This window comes from Semicossyphus pulcher, unplaced genomic scaffold (assembly GCF_022749685.1).
Source record: "Semicossyphus pulcher isolate SPU_LCO1_2020_fin unplaced genomic scaffold, fSemPul1.0.p SCAF_40, whole genome shotgun sequence".
Taxonomy (NCBI): Eukaryota; Metazoa; Chordata; class Actinopteri; order Labriformes; family Labridae; genus Semicossyphus; species Semicossyphus pulcher.
In genome coordinates, this window is record NW_027211716.1 from 586,126 (window position 1) to 592,500 (window position 6,375).

A 6,375-nucleotide genomic window follows, 5' to 3' on the forward strand; every position below is an offset into this window, starting at 1 on the left:
AGCATCGATGTGGAGGGAAACATCTTCCAGGCTGCAAAGGATGCTGGGATAGCTTTGCTGTCAATCACACACAGACCCTCCCTGTGGTCAGTACACACACACACACACACTTGACTCAGTGTTTCGTGTGTTTGAAGTGAAACATCGTTCAGGTGTTATGTCACATTCTGCCTGCAGGGGGCAGCAGACCTCTGAGCTGCCACACCCTGACTCCTCTGTGTCGTCTTTCCCACCCCCTCACCCCACCTCACCCCCCCTAACAGGAAGTACCACTCTCACCTGCTGCAGTTTGATGGAGAAGGAGGATGGAGGTTTGAGCCTCTGGATGCCTCCACCCGCCTCTCTCTGCAGGTGAGTCCTTCAGTCCATCATCACTTCCTGTTCCCGTGAAGAGTTTTAGTTTGGTAGAAACAAGAGACTTCCTGTTTGATGCTCATGTTCCAATCTCTGCTGTGAATCACTTTCAGTTTGTAACATGTTAAAATAGCTGCTGACCCACAACCTGCTGGTTACCATGGTTACCAGCAGCACTACAGCACGCCTCAGGCACGTGTGTGTGTGTGTGTGTGTGTGTGTGTGTGTGTGTGTGTGTGTTTCAGAGACACTTGAGCCAATCAGCTGTCTTCCTGGGGTCTTGTGGGCTGTTTGTATCTGCAGTGATTCAGTGAAACTTTATTTAAACTCAACATGCTTCCTGTTTCCTGCTTCCTGTTTCCTGCAGGAGGAGAAGCAGCGTTTGGAGAATCAGCTGTTGGGGATTCCCAAGATGCAACAGAGGCTGAGCGAACTGTGTGTGCTGCTGGGGGAGAGAGAGGGGGAGGAGGTGGGGGGGGGTGTAACACACACAATTAATAATATGATATTTACCTGAGCAGTCTGTTCAGGTCGTCTTGTCAGGTCGATGTGCCATATAAACATAAATCAGTGTGTATCAGAGACGTTCAGGTGTGGACGATTAATTAAATATAAATCTTTATTTGAGTTTTATTAAAATTCGACATGTTTAAAGTGTCGCCGTCCTCGATAAACTTTCAACAATCTTTGTTTTAATTTGTAGAATAACTCAGTGACCTCACTTCCTGTTTGATGGACTCTTGAAAGTTTAAACCTCAGATGTCCAACGCTCTGTCCAGTCCTTGAACACATCGTGAGTGACTCATTAATCAGGCTGATGTTCAAACAGGTGCAACATTCAGGTGTAAACGCTGCAGGAAACAGGTGAGGGTTTCCATGGTTATAAACAGGAAGTGCTCATAGTTAAACATGGTGAATTCCTGTTCAGCAGATGTCCACACACATTTTTACTTCAACATGAATCTGATCAGTCACATGACCAGAGGTCAGAGGTCGTGATTACATCATGTGACTGATTTTTAAATCTTTTATAGTTTTTACAATCCAATGTTTTTACTGAAGCTGCTTCTCTGATTTCAAAATAAATTGTTTATAATCAATAATCAACACGTCTGCTGCTCCGACCGTCAATAAATGAAACTTTACAGGAAACTTTTCACGTGTTTAATGTTTACACACACTGTGATGTCAGAGGTCGAGGATGATGTCACAGAGGGAGGATGATGATGATGTCAGGAGGAGCAATACTCGACGCGGCGGCCATGTTGGAGAGGGGTAGCGGCGCCTCCGAATGTATGTCAATCTATGACGGCAGGAAGTCTTTGCACAATTAAAATATTGATAACTGGCTGAATTGTGAACCGATCTTTCAAGCGGTTTGTTTTGTCACAAACGTCAGCCGCGTGTTTATGATCCAGGATACTTCTGTAAATTAAAAGTGCAGGTTTTCATACCAGAATACTTTATCTTATATACAGAGAGATCTTTAGAGAACCACAGTAACCTTTCTGTTGTAGAGGCCATTTAACATAAATACACTTGCCCTACGTAATTATTTTCTTATACCATGAAAAATAGTTCCGATGATGTAATTTTGTTGACAAATTCAGGAATAAATGCTTAAGATAAGATAAGGTAATCCTTTATTGATCCCCAGGGCAGAAGTTCGGGTGTCACAAATGATGTACAAAATACCTTTTAAACAACGACAGCAGGGCTGTGAGAAGTTACTGATGTTTGTCCTGTGAGAGAGGAACTCTAAATAACCACAGCAGTAATGAACTACATGTTCACTTGCAGGGAAACGTGTCCCCTGCTGGCTTCGTTTACATATAGACTTTTTCTTTAAACTTTATTGACGACATCAATATACAAACATTACAGTTAATGGGGACGAACAAAGCAAATAAACATGAGGCTGAATTTTCTGATTCAGCAGTTAAAGATGAAATTCAGGGAAAACTTTATGAAAATATTAACGACAAAACACAATGACTGTAATTCATTTAATGAATAGAATTAAATGTATATAATTACATGTAATAATATATTAATTATAATTACATGATGTTATTATATTTATATATTATAATATATATTATACGGTGAACAATAATATATAATGTATTTAAAATACTGTGTCTGTATAATATAATATAAATATAAATGTAATTATATTGTAATATATAATATTGTATGATATGATGTATATGGAATACAATATCCCTCACAGGAGGATGATGATGATGTCAAGGGAGGATTTCTGGAAATTTTGCTTTAGAAAACAAAAGGTAAAAAATAATTAAATTTTGAAAATAAACTTTTTGCAGCAGAAGAGAAGAAGAAAATTACCTGAACTCTCAGAGAAGAAGAGTTCAGCTGTTTCAGTTGAGGCTGACTTAAGTTTTGTTTGTTTTGTAAACAGATTTCAGAAGTAAACAGAGAGGAGGATGCAGTACTTGATAATGTTGTACTTTAAGATGTAGTGCTTTAAGATGTAGAACTACTTTAAGATGTTGTACTACTTTAAGATGTAGAACTACTTTACTATTTAGTATTACTTTAAGATGTAGAACTACTTTAAGATGTTGTACTACTTTAAGATGTAGAACTACTTTAAGATGTAGTATTACTTTAAGATGTTTTATTACTTTAAGATGTTGTACTACTTTAAGATGTCAGGAGGGAGTTGCAGTAATCAATGCGTGATATCACAAGAGCCTGTACCAGCAGGTGTGTTGCATGCTCTGACAGGTGGTGTCTGATCTTCCTGATGTTGTACAGGACAAATCGACATGACCGAGCAATCGAGGCCACATGAACCTTAAAGGTTAGCTGGTCGAAAATTGTGACACCCAGGTTCCAGGCAGACTCAGTGGGTCTGAGTTCAGTTTGTCCGAGCTGGATGTTGATCTGTGGTTGCACAGAGGGACTGGCTGGGATGACGAGGAGCTCAGTCTTGGATAGGTTGAGCTGAAGGTGGTGTTCTTTCATCCATTTAGAGACATCAGCAAGGCAGGACGAGATACGTGCTGAGACTGTAGTGTCAAGAATAGTGGTACTTTAAGATGTTGTACTTTATCAAGATGTAGTATTAATTTAAGATGTACTACTTTAAGATGTTGTAGTACTTTCAGAAGTAGTGGTACTTTACTAGTACTATCAGTTATAAACATAACCAGCCGCATGAGCTGCGTGTAATTAATGTAAAACATTAATTTCACAATCATCTCATAGAATTTTATTTTTTCAGTCTTTTTTATTTTAAATATGTGACAATGACGTCATCAGAGTTCAAAGATTTATGGAGTTATCCATCTAAAGAAGATTAATCGAATGTTTTGATCATCATGAAAAGGTTTGTTGAGCAGAAAAGTGAAACTTGTTTGAGCTTCTTGTTTCTGACGAGTTTCTGTAAATAACATTTTTTGTTTTTAAATGTTCGACAGAGTGTTTGAATGTTTGTTTACACCTTACAGACTGATCGATTAATCATTAGTCACAAACGTGCAGATCATCTCTGACAAAAAAAAATCATAATGTCTCAGCTCTACATGAGAGCAATTATTAGTTTCATTTGAGGAAATCTCTGACCCCACTGAGCCAAGCTCGAACACTGCGGCAGGTTGTCGGTTCGATTCCCTGCAGTTGAGCCGGGCAGCAGCTCGACTGAGGAGCGTCAGAAAAGCCTCCCGGCGCCGCACGGAGCGGGGCGGGGTCTCTGTCGGACCTGTTGTGCGGCTCACGGTGCGGATCGAACAGGTTCTTGTGTCTGCGGGACTCTTTGCTGGTTTCTGGATTTTTTTCCGGACCCGTTGGACCCCGCCGAGCTCAGGTGAGTCTGACCCGGATCACACGGTCCCCTTTTAAAAGCTCTGACTTGTCGCGAGCTGCAGCTGCTGCAGGAAGGAAGGCGCGTGTGTGAGTCAGGCGTGTCTGACAGCAGCGCGCCGGACTCCTTTCAGAAATGTGACGGTTTTAAATGTTCTGTGGTTTCTTCTTTTAAAAACAAAAAAGCGGAAAGACTAAACATGTGTTTGGACCTGGGATGAGTACTTCTTTATTTCCGCTCTGACTATTTGATTAATCTTCACTCCTCTGTGTCGCTTTTGCGGTTTTAATTCTCACAGCCGTTAAGTCACCGCCGCGGAGGCAGAAGTCAGTGGGTTTAAAAGTTGGGATTCGTGTAAAGGAGTTTGGTTGGTTGATAGTGACGTTAACAGCTGAGTGTGAAGGTTTAAATCAGTCTTTAGTTTAACACCGAAGTGTTTTGTGACTCTGAATAGAGACGGTCTGTCGGCTGTCCCTGTCCTGGCACGGCACGGCTCAGCCCGCAGCCGCATACTGAATAGCTGACATTCCAACACACACGCGCACACACACACACACACACACACACACACCGCTGTGTTTTTCTGGAGTGTAGAAGTCACCTTACTGGAGGGAAGTCTGCATCACGTCACGTGACCCTCTGAGAACACAAACAAAAACAATCAAGACAATAACTATGTACCCCCCTCACACACACACACATACGCGCGCACATATAGACAGCACGCACGCACACACACACACACACACAATAATTAATGTGTTTGATCACGTGGCTCATTGATAACTTATACCCTGTGTGTGTGTGTGTGTGTCCATTGTATTCAGGTCTTTAAGTGAAGTTGTGTAGGAGACAAACTCTGCACATGCTCAGTTTACATGCCCTTTCCCCCAAAGTTGTGTACTTTAGGTATGTAGTAATCCAGAGGGGGGCCCTTAGGGCCTAACATTTATCAGCATTTTAAATGTTATATTTAATCTCTTTCATTTAATAATTATTCTCTTCTAACTTTAGCCTCATTTTCTATCAAGTTTGCTTCAGAAATGAAAGGGTTACTGTCCTGAAACCATGACAGTAGAGTCGTCCAATCAGATTTTTTGTTGTTGTCTGAGAAAAGGTTAGCTGGCTCATTGGCTAGGAATTCACAACTGGGACAGAAGGCCATGGTCGCATGGGTTTTTTTAGAAAGTGGCAGATAAATTAACCAATCACATTTTGACTTATAGTGGGTTGGACCAAAAATCATCGCTCTAGGCCCAGAGCTATCTTGCGCATAGTGTACACGAAGCAGTGAAGCTAGCTCACCATGTCTGCGGCTACGGCAGCCGAGAACGATGTTGTGGCTAGCTTGATAGCATTGCCGTTTTCAAGGCGGTCTTTAGCAGAGAAACAATTAATAATACCAAATGGAAGGCCAACTCCAGCACTGGGATTGACAGAAAAGGGGAGAAGTGTTGAAAGGCATTTCAAGATCGACAACTGTCAACGCTACCCGTGGATGACTGGCTGTAAGAAAACTAATAGGTTGTATTGCTGGAGTTGCCTGCTTTTTACAACTGACAAGTCATCTGCCTGGGCTAATCGTGGATTTGTTAGCCTTACCAACCAAACGAAATCAGCCCACTGTCACCAAAATTCTGCTTCACACCTGCAAGCTACGGTGAGCTTAAAAACGTTTGGGGACACCAGAGTAGACCTTCAACTGGATGAGCAGCGCTGCAACCAAATTCTGGCCCACAACAACCAGGTCAGGCAGAACAGAGAGATATTGAAGCGTCTCATCAACATCGTTGTGTTTCTGGGGAAGCAGGAGCTTGCATTTAGAGGACACGATCAGGGCAAAGATTCTGTGAATAAAGGGAACTACTTGGAGATGCTGGAGTTTTTGTCTGAATACGACACCCCCCTCCGGCGTCATCTTGATACTGCTACTGTATTCGTGGGCACGTCAAGCTAAATTCAGAACGACCTGATACAGTCAGTTGCAGACGTAATAACTGAAGCCATGAAGGATTTGTTTCCATTATGGTCGATGAGACAACTGACATCAGTAATACCGCTCAGATGTCTTATGTCCTGCGTTATGCTTCTGACAGTGGTGCGAAGGAGAGGTTCTTCAAGTTTCATGACGTAAGTGGAGACAAGCGTGCAGAGGCAGTGGCAGGCCATGTTCTTGAGTTCTTAGAGGA

General features: G+C 41.9%; 1 protein-coding gene across 1 annotated transcript in view; it reads left to right on the forward strand.

The window, feature by feature from the left end:
• Positions 1-4,150: 4,150 nt before the first annotated feature.
• plxnb3 (plexin B3) overlaps positions 4,151-6,375 on the forward strand; it is an 85,415-nt gene continuing 83,190 nt past the window's right edge. Inside the window, exon 1 of the mRNA XM_069680714.1 lies at positions 4,151-4,189. The gene's annotated coding sequence lies outside the window, so the exon portion shown is untranslated. The remainder of the gene's footprint in view (positions 4,190-6,375) is intronic.